The sequence below is a fragment of the Lissotriton helveticus genome, chromosome 1_1, assembly GCF_964261635.1.
Source record: "Lissotriton helveticus chromosome 1_1, aLisHel1.1, whole genome shotgun sequence".
Lineage (NCBI taxonomy): Eukaryota > Metazoa > Chordata > Amphibia > Caudata > Salamandridae > Lissotriton > Lissotriton helveticus.
Genome location: NC_136057.1, coordinates 123085709 through 123104932, shown reverse-complemented (window position 1 = coordinate 123104932; position 19224 = coordinate 123085709). Strand labels below are relative to the sequence as shown.

The following is a 19224-nucleotide window of genomic DNA, read 5'->3' as shown; positions in this document are numbered from 1 at the left end:
CGGAATCTCCGAGTGTTGGACGATGGCGGAGCGGGGTTGACTGGTGCGCCGCGCAGGAGAAAACATTGTATGAAGCACATGGTTGTCCTAGGAAATATCGCAGGGTGTGGGGGAAGTGGGTGGAGGGACTGATTTAGATTTATGGAAATGTATACTTATACAATTTTGTAACCTGTCAGATTTGTACATCGGGAAAGTCTTACCTTTTGTATATACCTATGCTTTTATGCATTGTAATATGTGGCTGAATTTGTGTGTGAAGACAATAAAAATTGTTTATCAAAAAAAGAGAACAGAAAATTACAGGGACAGAGACAGTGGTCATGGATCCCCAATGTTGTCTTACACTACCAGTTACCAGAACAGTACAGCTTGGCAGGAATGAGATACCATTCCCAACCAATACCATATGTCCTTTGCATTCCCTTCTACCCCTTCATAATGTTTCATTTCTTATCTGTTTGTAGCCTTATTCGTCCATTAGGAGAAAAACATTTTTGGTTGACTTGAATGGCTACCTGTCTTTTAAAATGTTGTCAACCTACAATTTTCCCAAAGGCATTGTGGGAGGGAAATATGGCTTTGATGACTTGGTTCTTCTGTGAATTTTGGCTTTTATTTGGGTGTTAGGATATTGTTACGGTTTTATAAATCAATAATATAGATGAACACAATTCCAACGGGTATGGAGTGGGGGCTGCAGCTTCTTGGTCTTGACAGGGGTAGTAATGCTTTCCTTTTTCTCTCCACAGGTTTCTTGAGGGATGGTGTCACTGGCAGTCTCCTCCCATAAAAATCGGGACACTGCGAGGTGTAAGCTACTCTATTCTTTTACTATTTTCTCCCGTCACCAGGTCACCCACAATGAAGGATTTTAAACACTCTGTGTCTCTTTTCTCTCTGGTAGGAGCGTCATGGTGGACCGGTGGGAGTTCCCAAGGTTATTAAGAAGTTCACAGATAAGTGCAAAAGGAGAAGGTAGGGAAGGAAATAAAGAGAAAATAAATGGAAGCTTTGGATCTCTCAGTTCCTGCGCCCAACTTAAGGGAGAATTTCATATTATCCTCCCCCTACTTGTATATTGACACTTTCTAGGACACATGCATGGGCCTCCAGTTTTCCTCCTTTCCCCTTCATGTAGGTACTCTCCCTACCAACAATGATGCGCCCCACCTTGCTCAGAGCTCTCCTGAGCTGCTGCGGCTGCAGCAGTATCTCTGGCAATGTCTACCAATCGGTGGCGAACCACACATAGTGGATCTCTTCTGCCTTGCTGCGGTCCTGCCGATTCTTCTCCTCCAGTGTGGCGCTGACTCGAGGCTTCTTTTCTGAGGTCTCTTTGTTTTGCTGGTCTCGCTCCTCTCTCTCCTCCATGCTGGCATCTTTCTCTTGTTCTCCCCCTTCTCTTACGGTGTTGCGTTTTAAAATGAAAAGGCTGAAGGGCCCGGAACCATCTTAGTATGCGAGGGTTTCTACCCTTGTTATGAGCCAGCCATTCAAGAGGAGCATGGTATGTATATAGGGCAATTTCCTGTCCTTCCAAGTAGTATTGAAGTGCCTTTAATAGCTAAGGCTTCTTTCTCCACTGTAGCATCGTTCTTTTCTTGGGGAAATAGCATGCAGCCATATATAGGATGGGGTTTTCCTCTCCTCTTTCATCTTTTTGGGACAGTGCTGTACCCAAGCCAACTTACACGACGTGTCGTCACTGGCATATTAGAGCGAATGCTTGCATTCAGTGACACAGTACAGTACAGCGATGTACACAGAGGAAGGAGACGCTGAGCGTGCGGTCTTGTTCTCTTTCCGACGCAGAGACCACGGAGCCGCCTCCGCTCCCCAGGCGCTTGGTAAGCCAAATCTTCGAAATTTTAAAACTCTGTTTAGGCCGCACAGGGATTGCATTTACAAGTGGGTCGGATTTCAACAAACCCTGTAATTACCAGTTGGTTTAAAGACCACACTACCCTCCCCTAGCCCCAACCCCCTCCAGTATGGATTTCAGCAGGTCAAAGCTGCTTGGCTCCTGGGTATCAGATTTGAACGGGTGTGATAAATACCATCTATCCATCAGGTAGGGTTGCTTCCCGACAAGTATTTTACCATTCTGGCTAGTATAGAAAAAAAACCTCGAGATAACCATCAAAATCAGGTCCCTTGTCTGCCTGAAAAAGTCCAAAAGGAAGTGGTAGGCTGCTGGGAAATAGGGCATGCAATCATGGCAAGGTCGGCGAGTGAAAATAAAAACATGTGAACCTGGGCTTATTTTTACCTCTGCTGCGTGTGCCAAAGATGAGCAGAAGCACTGTTTCCTACATCTGTGCCGTGCGAGGAGTAGGAGCAGGGGGGCTTTTGTCCTCTATCTTATGGGAGCAGATACGATGCAGAGTGCTGGGAGAGGGAAGATGAGTGTGCGCATATAGCGTACTTGAGGGGTTGAGCGAAAGTGCCTGTGTGCTTTGTGTGTCTAAGAGAGAAAGAGCTGTACGTCATCTCTGAGTGTCTAAACCTGTGTTCTGTGTGAGAATAGAAAAAGGAAGTACTGTGTGCTTGTGCGCGCTCTGTCTGTGCAGAAGTGGTTTGTTTGGGATACATGCTATGCTTTTGTGTGTGAGTGTGCGGTTGTTTGAGCAGTGTGTATGTCTGAGTGCAGGGGTACTGGGTTCAGGGTCAGCAGGTCCCTTGTCTGCTTGAAAAAGTCGGAAAGGAAGTGGTAGGCTGCTGGGAAGTGGGGCATGCAATCACGGCAAGGTCGGTGAGTGAAAATACAAGCATTGGCATAGCCAATAGGTGTCACCTTTGGAACCTTATAAGTATTTAGTTATGCAGCACAATATCCTTCCTGCAACATCAACTGTTGCATGGCTAAACACTTACACGGTCCCAAAGGCGAGACCTATTGGCTATGCCAATGCTTGTTTTTTTAACACAATATGGAATGGGAATTTGGTAAGTTTGTCTCACTACGGTTTAGCTGTTGTTCTCTGTTCGGTATCACTCTAAGTGTCAAACATAAGACATTTAATAGCCACTAACCAGACAGAAACGATGGATATGCCAAAGATAAGTTGCCTCACAACTTGGCAGCTATTTAAATACACTGGTCTAGGTAGTACATGACCAGCCATGGATGACACATTTCAATCAATCAATCAGGCCATTTGTATAGAGCACTACTCACCCGGGAGGGTCTCAAGGCGCTTGAGGGGAGGGGTATGCTACTGCTCGAACAGCCAGGTCTTGAGTTGTTTCCTGAAGGCGAGATGGTCCTGGGTCAGCCGAAGGTGGATGGGGAGGGAGTTCCAAGTCTTGGCAGCCAGGTAAGAGAAGGATCTTCCTCCGGTGGTGGCTCTTCGGATGCGTGGTACGGCTGCGAGGGCGAGGCTGGTGGACCGTAGCTGGCGGGTGGGCGTGTAGAAGGTCAGGCGGTCGTTGAGGTACTTGGGGCCCAGGTCATGGAGAGACTTGTGTGCGTGGGTGAGGAGCCGGAACGTGATCCTCTTGTCGACGGGGAGCCAGTGCAGGTTCCTCAGGTGGATGGAGATGTGGCTGCGTCGGGGGACATCCAGGATGAGTCGGGCGGAGGCGTTCTGGATGCGCTGGAGTCTTTTCTGTAGCTTGGCTGTGGTTCCGGCGTAGAGGGCGTTTCCGTAGTCCAGTCGGCTGCTGACGAGTGCCTGGGTGACAGTCTTCCTGGTCTCGGTCGGGATCCAGCGGAAGATCTTGCGAAGCATACGCAGAGTGTTGAAGCACGATGAGGAGACGGCGTTGACTTGTCTGGTCATCGAGAGGGAGGGGTCCAGGATGAATCCCAGGTTGCGTGCGTGGTCGGTTGGCTTGGGTGCGGTGCCCAGGGCTGGGGGCCACCAGCAGTCGTCCCAGGCGGAGGGAGAAGATCCCAGGATGAGGACTTCCGTCTTGTCCGAGTTCAGTTTCAGGCGGCTGTCCTTCATCCACTCGGCGACGTCTTTCATCCCTTCGTGTAGGCAGGTTCTGGCGGTGTCGGGGTCTCTGGTGAGGGAGAGGATCAGCTGGGTGTCGTCGGCGTAAGAGATGATGTTGAGGTTGTGCTGGCGTGCGATGGCTGCAAGATGTTTCATGTAGATGTTGAAGAGGGTGGGGCTGAGTGAAGATCCTTGCGGGACGCCGCAGATGACTTCGGTGGCCTCGGAGCGAAACGGGGGGAGGCGGACTCTTTGTGTTCTTCCGGCAAAGAACGAGATGATCCACTCCAGTGCCTTCTCTTGGATACCGATGTTGCTGAGGCGCTGGACTAGGGTGCGGTGGCAGACCGTGTCGAACGCAGCGGAGAGGTCCAGGAGGATGAGGGCCACTGTTTCCCCCTTGTCGAGCAGGGTCTGGATGTCGCCGGTGGCTGCGATGAGGGCGGTCTCGGTGCTGTGGTTGGCTCTGAAGCTGGACTGTGAGGGGTCGAGGGATCCGTTCGTCTCGAGGAAGGCGGTCAGCTGTCTGTTGACGATCTTCTCGATGACTTTAGCAGGAAAAGGGAGGAGCGAGATGGGGCGGAAGTTTTTGAGATCGGTGGGGTCCGCTGTAGGTTTCTTCAGGAGGGCGCTGATCTCGGCGTGCTTCCAGCTCTCCGGGAAGGTGGCGGTGTTGAAGGAGGCGTTGATGATGTTCCGGAGTTGGGGTGCGATGTTGGAGTCGGCCTTGTTGAAGACGTGGTGTGGGTAGGGGTCGGTCGGTGATCCGGAGTGGATGGTGTTCATCGTGCGGGCTGTGTCTTCGGTGGTCACCGTGGTCCAGGTGCGAAGGGTGGCGGTGGGGGGCGTTGGTTCGATGGTTGGGTGCGTGGGTGGGGCGCCGAAGCTGTTGTGGATGTCGGCGATCTTGCGGTGGAAGAACGAGGCAAGGGAGTCGCAGAGGTCTTGTGACGGAGTGATGTCGTTGGTGCCGGTGCTGGGGTTGGAGAACTCCTTGACGATAGTGAAGAGCTCTTTGCTGTCGTGGGCGTTGTTGTCCAGTCGTTCCTTCAGGGATTTCTTCTTGGTGGTGCGGATGAGCTGGTGGTGCTTGCGGGTAGCGTGTTTGAGGGCGGTCATGTTGTCGGTGGTCCGGTCGAGGAGCCAGGCTTTCTCGAGGGTGCGGCAGGTCTTCTTGGAGTCATTGAGGTCGTCGGTGAACCAGGATGCCTTCTTGCTTCTGGGTCTGCTGGGAGGGTTCTTTAGTGGCGCGAGGTTGTCGGCGCAGGCGGTCAGCCACTGTGTGAAGTTGCGGGCTGCTTCGTTGGGGTCCGTTGTGTTGGCGGGTGGGCTCTGGCTGAGGGAGGTGGTTAGCTGGTCTGCGGTGATCTTGCTCCAATTCCTGTGAGGTACCTGTTGCGGGTGGTGGTGGGTCGTGGATATTTTGAAGCTGAAGTGGACGCAGCTGTGGTCGGTCCAGTGGAGTCCGGTGGCGTGGCTGAAGGTGATGTACTTGCTGGAAGAGAAGACGGGATCAAGCGTGTGGCCGGCGTAGTGGGTGGGGGTGTTGACCAGTTGCTTGAGTCCGAGGTTGGCTAGGTTTTCCAGCAGGGCGGTGGTGTTGCGGTCCTTGTTGTTCTCCAGGTGGAAGTTGAGGTCCCCGAGGAGGATGTAGTCAGTGGAGGGGAGGGCGTGCGGACTGATGAAGTCTGTGATGTCTTCGCTGAATTGTGTGCATGGTCCCGGGGGTCTGTAGACGAGGGTGCCTCTGAGGGTCGTCTTAGGGTCGGTGTGAATCTGGAAGTGGAGATGTTCGGCTGCGGCGAAGGAGTCGTTGGCGTCGGTCGTGATGCGGATGGTGTTCCTGTGGACGATGGCGATGCCACCTCCGGTCTGGTTGATGCGGTCTCTCTTGATGATCTTGTACCCGTCCGGGATGGCGATGGCGATGTCGGGTGCAGAGGAGGCGTTCATCCTGGTTTCTGTGAGGAAGGCGACGTCCGTTGATGTAGCGTCGAGGAGGTTCCAGAGTTCCACGGCGTGTCTGTGGACGGAGCGGATGTTGATCAGGATGCACTTGAGGTGGTTGCTGCTGGTGTTTGTCTTGGCGGGTGCGGGGCAGGTTCGGAGGCAGGTGAACTTGCAGGTGCAGCAGGTGAAGGGTCCGTGGGTGCGTCTCGGGGTGGCTCGGCAGCAGGCGTGGGTCCGGCCGGCATTGAGTGCGTTGAGAGTGGCGGCGTCGTAGGTCAGTCGGGTCGTCTTACCTCGGCGGGGAGGGCCAGGGGTCCTGGTGCTAGGCGCGGGCCAGGCGCGGACGGGCGCAGACGGGCTTACCTTTGGCGCACCTTCGGCGCTCAATCGGTGCTCCCGCTGCGCGCATCCGCTGCGCGGTCGCTCTGGGGGCGTCATAAGTAAGGAGCCGGGAGGGAGGAGCAGCTGGGTGGCGGGAGCGGGGCGGCGAATGGAATCACAGGGGGGCGGGGCCGCAGGGAGGCAGCGGCGGGAAATTCCAAGAAGCATCGGGCAGCGGGAAATTCCCAGGAGCTGCGAGAAATTCCCAGGAGCAGCGGGCAGCGAGCGAAGGAATCTGCAGGCAGGAGGCGGCAAAGGCAGGCAGGAGCGGCAGCAGTGAGTGGGGCGACCAAGCCCTGTGGAGGGCTGAGCGGTCACACTCTGTGGTCCCCTACGGTCCCCTTAAGTAAGGAACCGGGAGGGAGGAGCAGCTGGGTGGCGGGAGCGGGGCGGCGAATGGAATCACAGGGGGGCGGGGCCGCAGGGAGGCAGCGGCGGGAAATTCCAAGAAGCAGCGGGCAGCGGGAAATTCCCAGGAGCAGCGGAAAATTCCCAGGAGCAGCGGGCAGCGAGCCAAACACAACCAAAAGCAGGCTACTGCCATTACTGTGAATTTACCAACGGATTAAGGGATGTCTTTGAAACAAGTAGCGGCAGGGGCGGACGAAAAGGACAAGTTCACTTGAACCCGTAGGACGTTTTTAATCATGATAATGGAAGAAGGACACTGCCGGGCTTCTGACAAGTAACTCGCTAGAGTAACTTACTGACCCGCTGTTAGACCTGTCTGGATTTTTTTTGCGCAGTCCCTCCTCATTATTATTTATTTTGTCCCCTTTTTGCCCCTCATACCCTTACTATTTTTCTGTCTATTATTTTTTAGGTGTTGGTCAAGGGGATAGGTGTTCTTTTTCCCCCCATAATCTTTTACCTCAGGCCCTGAGGCCTGTTCTGACAGGAAAGTTGGCACCACCTAAAATGGTGGCCACCAACTGCCCCAACTGTCGCACCTAGAACTTGGCCATAGCCTAACATAGGGCATTCCAGAACCTTCTGGTCCATGCTGGACCATTGAAGGGCAGCCTATAAAAGGCGGAATGCGGGGCAGCCATTTTGTCTACCTGTGGAAGTCAGCTGGAGGACAGGTGGTAGTTGAGAGTGGGAAGAGGTTAGACTGAAGGTTGACCCCCTGGACTGGGAATCTGCCCTATTGGTCCAACCCATTATTCCCCTGTTGGTTACTTGTCCTGGCCCCGCTGTGGGTAGTTACCTGGAGACCCTGGGCGCCTGGCTTGTCCCTGTTCTAAATACTATAGGGGAAGTCTGTAGGAGAAGGAGACTGTAGCGCTGCGGAGCGCAGTCCTCTGCCCAGTTGGAGGGACTTGTGAGAAGTGTGCCTTCATTCTCAGTATAAAGAGTCCAGACTGTCCCTTAATTTGTGAGCCCCTGGAGCGTTATCTCTCACCTGCTGTGGTGGAGCGCCACTGAAGAGAGTAGCTGAAGCCAGGAGAAATCGGGCTGTTCCACCCTTCCAACCCCCCAAATCTGGTGCAAGGTAGCAGCGCCGTTGTGGAGCTGTAATTGTGTGCCTTGAAGTGAGGAGCAGACTAGGAGAAGCCTTAGACAATTGCCGTGTGCGCTGGGTGTGGTGAGCAGCGTCAGGAGCACAGCGCGGTCTCAAGCGGTGAGACACTGATCTCTTGCGCAGGCTCAGTAGCGCCGCCGGGCTCTGTGAGGCGGAGCCAGACCGGTGAAGGCGGGAGCAGCCGCCGAGGAGTGTGGAGCGCTGTGCGCATGACCCAGCGAGTAGCGCACGTCCCCGGTCAGTGAGTGCGTGTGGCTTCGTTTTCCCCCCGTTAATCATCCGCCCCAGCCTCAGGAAGCAGCTGGAGCAGCGGGGCGAATATTGAGCGGGAAAGGGGGCATTGGAGAGTGTGCTCATCGGTATCCCTCCGCCCCAGCCTCAGGAAGCGGCTGGCTCGGCGGGAGGGAGTAAAGTGAGGCCAGTGGGACCTCAAGAGAGCCTGGTGACGTCAGCAACGCGTGGGGACTGGGACATCATCGTCCCCACGCTACAGTAAGGAGTGGGTCTCTCTGGGGAGTTCTGAATACAGGGGTGAATTCTTACTTCTGACAGTTGCCCCCCTTTCCCTGAGTGGAACAGAAGCTCTGAGGAGTAAAAGACAAAGATGATACCTATTTAACTGGCCTAAGAAGGCATAAAAGGTTACCTGCCTGTTGTTGATATAGTACCTGTTAAATGTAATGAAACACAGAAAGTTATTGGTGATTTATATAGTAGATCAAAAGTGTTATTGCAAGTGCTGAGACCGGTTGTAGAGTACAGAACCTACTTAGGAGCTATGCTTAATTAAATGCTAGGACCTCTAGTAATGTAAAGTTGATGACTAGCTAGCCCCTGGTAGAGATTATATTAAATTCCTGATTAATAGATATTGTGCTTTCTCTCCAAAAGGAAAGCTGCATAAAATGTCAATTTAGTAATGGTGAAAGACTAGCATATTTACAAGTCACATATATTGAGTTGTGATTCTTTTTCCACAGACAAACCGTGTTATAATTTCTCCTGAACTAAGTGTAAATTTTCCCGGTGTGAATATTAAGAGTTAAACCAAAAAGTATATTAATTTTATAAAACAGCTCATATTTTCCTAACATTTTTGGTGTAGCGTTTTCTTTTGTGTGCTATTGCGTGGTTTTATTCTTGGGTGGTCTGCAACCTTAACACTGTGCCTCTGAAATACATGTCTTGCCCTAGGCCAGGCTACCCAGTTCCAACATTTGGTGCCTAGCGGTGGGATAACTGACTTGGTTGCAGCTACTCACTAGTAATTCAACGCAATACACTAAAACCTACACCAGGAGTTTTCTCCTTGCGGCCCTCCTAATTTACATTTTTGTTTTTTTTCTAAATTTATTTCTGGTGGTGGGTGGAGGTTGACCCTAGGACACTTTCGGTTTCCTCCTGTGTGAAAAGTTTATACTCTAGCAAGAATGGAGATAAATGTGGAAGAGCTGGATAACTATACTGTGACCCAACTAAAGGACTGGTGTCAGCAGCAAGGTGTGTTTTTCAACAAGGGTGCCAAGAAAGGCGAGCTGCAGACCAGCATACGGGCATGGGTGGAGGCTCATTCCGGGGAGGTACCAGTGTCAGAAGGGAGTGACAGGGACACTGTCGTTGAGACTGCAATGCTGTACCAAGCGGAGGGGGGAAATCTACTGACAGGTTCCAAGACACCTCCCAGGGCGGGCAGCAGCGTCTCGGAGAAGGGTTTAACTGAAGCCGAGCTAGAAGATAGGAGGGAGGAGAGGAGAATGAGGCTGGAGTTAGCTAGGATGGATATGCAAAGGGAGGAAAGGAGGTTAGCTCATGAGCGAACCCTCAAGGAGATGGACCTACAGGTCCTAATACGAAGGCCTCCCACTCCAGACAATGGTGGCAGCGAAAAGAAAGTAGACACCAGGGAATCCAGACCCTACTTACCTAAAGATGTCATCGCTAGTTACACCTCCGGTGATGATATTGCCAAATGGTTAGCCGCCTACGAAGTTTCTTTAAGGGCTCATGGGATCCTAGAAACTCACTGGGGAGGTGGGTTGTACAAATACATGCCACCTGCTGGCAGAGACACTTTGTTGGCTCTGGAGCAGAATGAGCAAACCCACTACCCTGCCATGAAGGTGGCACTGGTGAAAAAGTTTGGACTTACCCCTGAAAGGTACAGACAAAAATTCAGGGGAAGTCACAAAATGAGTAACCAGAATTGGGTAGACTTTCTAGACTACGCCAAGAAAGCTTTAGAGGGTTGGGTCAAGGGCAGCGAGGTAAAAGATTATGAGGGGCTGTACAATCTATTTTTGAAAGAACACCTCCTCGAGAAATGTTTTCCCGAGTTGCGCCAACACCTGGTGGACAGCAAGCTGACCGATCCCCGGAAGCTTGCAGAGGAGGCGGACACTTGGGCAAGTACCCGGGTGTCCTCCAAGGGGACTGGAGGGGATTCTCAAAAAGCCGGACAGGGCGCCCCCCAGAAGAAAGAGGGAGGAGATAAAAAGAAGGAGTTCTCCAAAGGTCCCCAAAATAATTTCCAAGGTAAGGGAGCAGGTTTCACCCCTAGGGCAAACCCGCCCAGAAACCCTAATCCTGGCCAAAGCCAGCAGCCAAGGGTTCTCCACTGTTTTGAATGCGGTGGTGTTGGACATTATAAGGGAGATGTCAAATGCCCAAAGAGACCACCCCCTCCCACCGGAGGAAAGTCACCGGGAGTAGCTAGAGTAGCGCTCGGGGAGGAGTTGCCCTTAGATAAGGGGGATGAGTGGGCGGGTGTCACCTTAGTGTCCCTGGGAGAGCGGGAGATGGTGCCAAAGATCCAGGTGCCCCCAAATACTATCAAGTATGGGCAATGGGTTACCATCAATGGCCAAAGAGGGGAGGCTCTGAGAGATACAGGAGCCAGTATGACTATGGTGAGAAGTCAACTGGTGTCTCCAGAGCAGGTTGTTCCTAATGTACTCCACCCCGCCGCGATGGCTGACGGCAGAATGGGCCACTATCCAGTGGCTGAGGTTCCCTTTGAGTGGGAAGGGGTTGCAGGTTCACTTCGAGTTGCCGTAAGCCCTGCCGTGCCAGTTGATTGTCTGTTGGGGAATGACATGGAGCACAACACTTGGAGAGAGGTGGAATACTGGACGCATTCTGCGATGCTGGGTACACCCGACTGGGCCTGTGTAAGCACACGGTCTGCGACTGCCCGGAGAGGGAGTTCGCCTGGGTTGGAGCCCGGAACAATGGCCCAACCCGCTGCCAAAAAGGGTCAGAAACGGAGACAGGGACAGCCTGCTTCGGCTTCCACGCCCCATGTGACAGATCGGCCACCTGCAGTGGTAGGCCAGGAGTCCGTGGAGGGGGAAGTAGACTCTCTGGAGGATTTACCCATCCCTGCTGAATGGCATGTGGAGGGAGGTCCTACCAGAGAGGAATACTGTAAGGGGCAGAGGGAGTGCCCTACCCTTGAGGGACTGAGGCGTCAGGCTGAAGCCCAGGCAGCAGGTGATGCTACGGGACACCACCATATTTACTGGGAGGATGGCCTCCTCTACAGTGAACCCAAGATACCTCTACCTGGCTCATCAAGAGCCTTGGTGGTCCCGCAGCAATACCGAGCCTTTCTGCTGGAACTGGCTCATGCGATACCACTGGCAGGACACTTAGGCCAGGACAAGACCTTTGCACGGCTTGTCCTCCACTTTTACTGGCCTCAGATGAAAGTGGCGTCCAACACATACTGTAGGACATGTGTATCCTGCCAGGCCAGTGGGAAGACAGGGGTGAAGCTAAAGGCTCCCCTGGAACCACTTCCTGTCGTTAGCACCCCCTTTGAAAGGGTGGGCATCGACATTGTAGGGCCATTGGATCCACCAACAACAGCTGGTCACAGGTTCATCCTGGTTCTGGTGGATCATGCCACACGGTACCCAGAGGCCATCCCTCTGAGGACTGTTACTGCACCTGTGGTAGCTAGGGCCCTGATGGGAATCTTTACTAGGGTAGGATTCCCGAAGGAGGTTGTGTCTGACAGGGGGACTAACTTCCTGTCCGCTTACATGCGGACCATGTGGAAGGAGTGTGGGGTGACCTACCGGTTCACCACTCCTTATCACCCCCAGTCCAATGGACTGGTTGAGAGGTTTAATAAGACCCTGAAGGGCATGATAAGAAGTCTTCCAGAGAGCTTACGGAGGAAGTGGGACGTCCTCCTACCTTGCTTGCTGTTCTCCTACAGAGAGGTGCCGCAGAAAGGAGTGGGCTTCAGCCCTTTCGAATTGTTGTATGGGCACCCGGTGCGTGGGCCTCTCAGCCTGGTGAAGGAAGGATGGGAGAAGTCTCCCAGAAAACCTCCCCAGGATGTGGTGAGCTACATGTTGGCCTTCAGAAGCCAGATGGCCAAGTTATGGAAGCAGGCTGCTGACAACTTGGAGGCCAGTCAGGCAGTCATGAAGGAATGGTATGATCAGAATGCTCACCCGGTGGAGTTGGAGCCTGGCCAGAAAGTCTGGGTGATGGAACCTGGAGAGCTAAGTGCCCTTCAGGATCGTTGGACAGGCCCCTTTGAGGTGTTGGAGAAAAAGGGTAAGGCCACTTACTTGGTGGATCTTAAGACCCCGCGGCAGCCCCTACGGGTGCTGCATGCCAATCGCCTCAAACCCCACCATGAGAGGCCAGAGGTCATCCTGATGATGGTGACTGATGGTGCTGAGGAAGCAGACAGCGAGCCTCTCCCAGACCTCTTTTCATGTCAAGAGAAGGATGGGTCGGTGGAGGGAGTGATTCTCTCCCCGTCTCTCACTCCTGAGCAACGAGAGGACTGCCGACAGGTGTTGGGGCAGTACTCTTCACTGTTTTCCCTTGTCCCAGGAAGAACCCACCTGTGTACCCATGATGTGGACACAGGAGACAGCCCCCCAGTGAAATCCAAGACCTGTAGGCTGTCGGACAAGGTGAAGGCTAGCATCCATGGCGAAGTTGCCAAGATGCTGGAGCTAGGAGTGATAGAACCGTCCAGCAGCCCTTGGTCCAGTCCGGTGGTGCTAGTCCCAAAAGCCGCCCCACCGGGCACCACACCCGAACTGAGGTTCTGTGTGGATTACCGAGGACTGAACTCAGTTACCAAAACTGATGCTCATCCCATCCCCAGGGCGGATGAGTTAATTGACCGGCTAGGAGCTGCCCAATACCTCAGTACCTTTGACCTCACTTCAGGGTACTGGCAGATCTCCTTGACAGATGGAGCAAGGGAAAGGTCAGCCTTTTCCACGCCCGAGGGACACTTCCAGTTCTGTGTGATGCCCTTTGGTCTCAAGAACGCTCCTGCCACATTTCAGCGACTGGTGAACCAGGTCCACTCTGGAATGGAGGGATTCTCGGCTGCTTACCTGGATGACATTGCTGTCTTCAGTAGCAGTTGGGAGGACCACTTGCAACATTTGCAAGCAGTTCTCCAGGCGCTGAAACAAGCTGGATTGACCATCAAAGCCAGCAAATGCCAGATTGGGCAGGGGTCGGTTGTGTACCTTGGACACTTGGTGGGTAGGGGGTCAGTGCAGCCCCTGCAGGCAAAAATTGAGGCAATCATGGCCTGGGAACCCCCCAAGACACAAACTGAGGTCCGAGCTTTTCTGGGCCTCACAGGTTACTACCGTCGCTTTGTGAAGGGGTATGGCACTATTGTAGCGCCCCTCACAGAGCTCACCTCTAGGAAACAACCTCGACGGGTAGTTTGGACAAAGGCTTGTCAGCAAGCCTTTGAAAAGTTGAAGCAGGCCATGTGTGAAGCACCGGTCCTGAAGGCTCCCAATTTCTCCAAGGAGTTTATTGTGCAAACAGATGCATCCGAACATGGCATTGGGGCAGTGTTATCGCAACTAAATGAAGAGGGCCTGGATCAGCCTGTAGTCTTCCTATCCAGGAGACTGCTTCCCCGGGAACAGAAGTGGAGTGCAATTGAGAGGGAAGCTTTTGCGGTGGTGTGGGCTCTGAAGAAGCTGCGGCCATACCTCTTTGGCTCGCACTTCCTGGTTCAGACTGACCACCGCCCCCTTCGTTGGCTGATGCAAATGAAGGGGGAAAATCCCAAGCTGTTGAGGTGGTCCATCTCCCTACAGGGAATGGACTTCCGGGTGGAACATCGGCCTGGAGTGGACCACGCCAATGCAGACGGTCTCTCCAGGTATTTCCGCCTTAGTGATGAGGACTCCCAAGGGGTTGGGTAGTTCTCCCCACTTTCAGCTGGGGGGGACGCGTGTTAGACCTGTCTGGATTTTTTTTGCGCAGTCCCTCCTCATTATTATTTATTTTGTCCCCTTTTTGCCCCTCATACCCTTACTATTTTTCTGTCTACTATTTTTTAGGTGTTGGTCAAGGGGATAGGTGTTCTTTTTCCCCCCATAATCTTTTACCTCAGGCCCTGAGGCCTGTTCTGACAGGAAAGTTGGCACCACCTAAAATGGTGGCCACCAACTGCCCCAACTGTCGCACCTAGAACTTGGCCATAGCCTAACATAGGGCATTCCAGAACCTTCTGGTCCATGCTGGACCATTGAAGGGCAGCCTATAAAAGGCGGAATGCGGGGCAGCCATTTTGTCTACCTGTGGAAGTCAGCTGGAGGACAGGTGGTAGTTGAGAGTGGGAAGAGGTTAGACTGAAGGTTGACCCCCTGGACTGGGAATCTGCCCTATTGGTCCAACCCATTATTCCCCTGTTGGTTACTTGTCCTGGCCCCGCTGTGGGAAGTTACCTGGAGACCCTGGGCGCCTGGCTTGCCCCTGTTCTAAATACTATAGGGGAAGTCTGTAGGAGAAGGAGACTGTAGCGCTGCGGAGCGCAGTCCTCTGCCCAGTTGGAGGGACTTGTGAGAAGTGTGCCTTCATTCTCAGTATAAAGACTGTCCCTTAATTTGTGAGCCCCTGGAGCGTTATCTCTCACCTGCTGTGGTGGAGCGCCACTGAAGAGAGTAGCTGAAGCCAGGAGAAATCGGGCTGTTCCGCCCTTCCAACCCCCAAAATCTGGTGCAGGGTAGCGGCGCCGTTGTGGAGCTGTAATTGTGTGCCTTGAAGTGAGGAGCAGACTAGGAGAAGCCTTAGACAATTGCCGTGTGCGCTGGGTGTGGAGAGCAGCGTCAGGAGCACAGCGCGGTCTCAAGCGGTGAGACACTGATCTCTTGCGCAGGCTCAGTAGCGCCGCCGGGCTCCGTGAGGCGGAGCCAGACCGGTGAAGGCGGGAGCAGCCGCCGAGGAGTGTGGAGCGCTGTGCGCATGACCCAGCGAGTAGCGCACGTCCCCGGTCAGTGAGTGCGTGTGGCTTCGTTTCCCCCCCCCCCGCTTGAGAGCCTCAGGAAGCAGCTGGCTCAGCGGAGAGGGAACCTTGAGAGTGCGCTCCTCGTTAATCATCCGCCCCAGCCTCAGGAAGCAGCTGGAGCAGCGGGGCGAATATTGAGCGGGAAAGGGGGCATTGGAGAGTGTGCTCATCGGTATCCCTCCGCCCCAGCCTCAGGAAGCGGCTGGCTCGGCGGGAGGGAGTAAAGTGAGGCCAGTGGGACCTCAAGAGAGCCTGGTGACGTCAGCAACGCGTGGGGACTGGGACATCATCGTCCCCACGCTACAGTAAGGAGTGGGTCTCTCTGGGGAGTTCTGAATACAGGGGTGAATTCTTACTTCTGACAGTTGCCCCCCTTTCCCTGAGTGGAACAGAAGCTCTGAGGAGTAAAAGACAAAGATGATACCTATTTAACTGGCCTAAGAAGGCATAAAAGGTTACCTGCCTGTTGTTGATATAGTACCTGTTAAATGTAATGAAACACAGAAAGTTATTGGTGATTTATATAGTAGATCAAAAGTGTTATTGCAAGTGCTGAGACCGGTTGTAGAGTACAGAACCTACTTAGGAGCTATGCTTAATTAAATGCTAGGACCTCTAGTAATGTAAAGTTGATGACTAGCTAGCCCCTGGTAGAGATTATATTAAATTCCTGATTAATAGATATTGTGCTTTCTCTCCAAAAGGAAAGCTGCATAAAATGTCAATTTAGTAATGGTGAAAGACTAGCATATTTACAAGTCACATATATTGAGTTGTGATTCTTTTTCCACAGACAAACCGTGTTATAATTTCTCCTGAACTAAGTGTAAATTTTCCCGGTGTGAATATTAAGAGTTAAACCAAAAAGTATATTATTTTTATAAAACAGCTCATATTTTCCTAACATTTTTGGTGTAGCGTTTTCTTTTGTGTGCTATTGCGTGGTTTTATTCTTGGGTGGTCTGCAACCTTAACACTGTGCCTCTGAAATACATGTCTTGCCCTAGGCCAGGCTACCCAGTTCCAACACCCGCCTAGTAAAATGATTTAATGTAAAGCTCCAACTTACATTAAAAATTATGAATATGTTTTTGAAAATTATGGGTAACTGGCTGTAATGTCTCTTACAGCGTTTGAATGTTGCCATGCGTAACAATAGCATCTACGGGTCAAATAATATTTTGCAATTTGCTTTGATTAAAATGATTTGAAAAAATCACTCAACATGGTATTATTCAGGAACTACAAGTTATCGCAGTAAAGTTAACAAGGCAGCGCTGGAAGGAAGGAGAAATGCGAGTCACGGCCGGAGGCCGGCCGTGAAAACAATGAAGCGCTCCTGAAACTGAAAGCACGGCCGGCCGGCCGTGAAAGCCTTTGATGCCGCAGGGGGTGGAGCGGCAAACTGAAAGCACGGCCGGCCGGCCGTGAAAGCCTTTGATGCCGCAGGGGGTGGAGCGGCACCAAGCTGGGAAACAGATGGCTGACGATTTGATGCTGTGCACGCGCATTTTAGGTCAATGCGCTTGCGCATTGACCTAAAAGCGCACGGGCACAGCATCAAATCGCCAGTTAGTTAAAGTCTGTTTAAGCCCCTATAGTCTCGCTCCCGCTCAATGCGCATGCGCATTGACAGGTCGCGAGACCTAAAAAACGTGAACACCGCATACATGATTTGAAACACTTGGAGGTATGTGGTCCACCAAACAAGCCTAAGAGACCTTCTCTATTTTATAAAACATAGTTCCTCACTAGGGGGTGTGGCATACAAGGCACTATAGGACCTGTTCCCACCATCATTATAATATGAGTTCCCCTTTTGTGTTTTATGGAATTGTAACAATGCTGCTTGTATTATTTTTATTCATATCCCTGCTTATGCTCGCAAAAATACTGCATCTTAGAGCACGTTGTTAAAATAAACTTTTTTAACTTTACTGTGTCTCTTTTTTACCCGTGTTGTGGACTGGTATGAGAATAACAAAAAAAAGAGTGTTCTTGATTCTTGAGAGTAACCTAAGTCGCATGTTCTGGGTTGTCTAATCATTGGTTACTTTGCTGTAGGACGAAGAGCTAATGTGACACTGATGCTATTCTGTTAGGGTTTCTAGGAGTGAGAAGGATAGTGGAGGAATAGAAGGGGAAGAAAGGTTTGCATTCATTTAGCGCCTTTTACCCCTGATGGGTGTTGAAGCGCTTTTCTGGCGACTAGCACGCTATTCTGCAACCCATAAAGGATTAGTGTTGAAAATTAGTATAGTGAAATATGAAGTAATTTGAGTGGTGCATACATTATTCAGTTATTTGGATAGAGGAGGGTACGTGGGGGGATAGAAGAGGGAAAGAGATTTTAATTTATATAGCGCTTGCTACCCCTAATGGGGTTTTAAAGCGCTTTTTTGGCGAGTAGCACACTACTCTGGAACCCATAAGGATTAGCATTGAATTAGTATGGTAAAACATGAAATTAATTTGAGTGGTGGATATGTCAGTCATTTATTTGGATAGAGAAGGGTAGGCAGCGGGATAGAAGAGGGAAAGAGGTTTGTATTTATATAGTGCTTGCTACCCCTGATGGGGTTTTGAAGTGCTTTTTTGGTGAGTAGGATGCTACTCCGGAACCCATAAGGATTAGTGTTGAATTAGTATGGTGAAACAGCCAATTAATTTGAGTGGTGGCTATGTTAGTCAGTTATTTGGATTGAGAAGGGTTGGGGAGGAGTAGAAAAGGAAAAAAAGGTTTGCATTTATATAACGTTTCTAACCCTGATGGAGTGTTGAAACGCTTCATTGGCAAGTAGCACGCTACTCAGGAACCCATAAAGGATTAGTGGTGAATTAGTATAGTGGAATATGGAATTTGAGAAGTGAACATGTTAGTCTGTTATTTTGATTGACAAGGATAGTGGTGGGATAGTCAAGGATTTCTTTTTTAGGTCATAGCAGTAGGAGGGGGTTTTTGGAGGGGAAGAGTCAGTGGGAAGAATTTAGAAAGGTTTGCTTTGGGAATCGGTATAGTAAAAGATGTCAGATGATGCAGGGAGGGGTAGAGTAGGAGAGAGTCTAGAAAGGGTTATTTTGGGGATCATAGTAGTGGTATGGGGTTTGGGATAAATGAGAGAGTGGATGGAGGGGATATATTGATAGCAGTATAGGGTGAGAGATAGGGTAGCGCATTGGAAATAGTAGTCGAGATGAGACAGATAGTTGGGCTAGAAGATATATTGAGAGAGGTATATACTGAGAAATAGGGTAGTGCATTGGAAATACTTAATTAGAAGAAAGTGATAAATGTATAGATCCATAAGTACATTGAAAGTATATAGATGCATAAAGGAGGTAAGTATATGTAGATTAAAGATATTGATAGAGGTACAGGATGAGAAATAGGGTAGTGCATTGGATATGCTTTTTCAGGAGAAAAGTAAATATCACACAGATCCAAGAACATGGAAGGTACATAGATGCACAATGGAAGCAAGTACATGTAGACCAAAGATGATTTTTACATTTCTTTATTAACAACATAATTATTGTACATGTTCATACAAAGCAATACAACGATAGGTACATATCTATGGTGAAATAAATGCTTATTTACAGTGAGATATGCTGTAAATGCCTTTTTGTGTATGGTGCTTTTGTGGGGAAGAGCCAATTCTTGAGTAGTTTTCTGAAGATACAGTGGTTGTCAGTGGATCTTGTGTTGGGGGGTAAAGAGTTCCATAGTTTGGCTGCTTGAACAGAGAAGGATGTGCCACCCATGGTTTTTTCTGGTATCTTAAGATTTTGAGGCAAGATGCCCCTTTAGAGCGGAGGTTCCTTTGTTGAATGTGTTTGGTGATTTTATTCCTAATGTACAGCGGTCCCATTCCATGTAGTGCTTTGTGGGTGATACAAAGTAGCATGAATGTGGATCTTCTGGCAACCGGTAACCAATGCAGGGTTTTCAAGCCAGGTCAGATGTGGTCTGCCCGGTTTGATATGCAGGAGTAGTCTGGCAGCCGAGTTCTGAATCCGTTGTAGTCTTTTCATGGTCGTTAAATGTGATCCGTGGTAGAGGCTATTGGAGTAATCGAGTTTGGACAGAACAAGGGTGATCGTAGCTTGGACCTTGTGTGGAAATCCCA

The 19224-nt window shown here is 51.0% G+C and overlaps 1 protein-coding gene across 2 annotated transcripts in view; it reads left to right on the top strand.

Annotated features, from left to right (window-relative positions):
- The first annotated feature begins 20 nt into the window (after positions 1-20).
- Positions 21-19224, top strand: part of LOC144766190 (uncharacterized) — a 315417-nt gene continuing 296213 nt past the window's right edge. For both annotated transcript variants that reach the window (XM_078650355.1, XM_078650404.1), the window contains exon 1: positions 21-811. The gene's annotated coding sequence lies outside the window, so the exon portion shown is untranslated. The remainder of the gene's footprint in view (positions 812-19224) is intronic.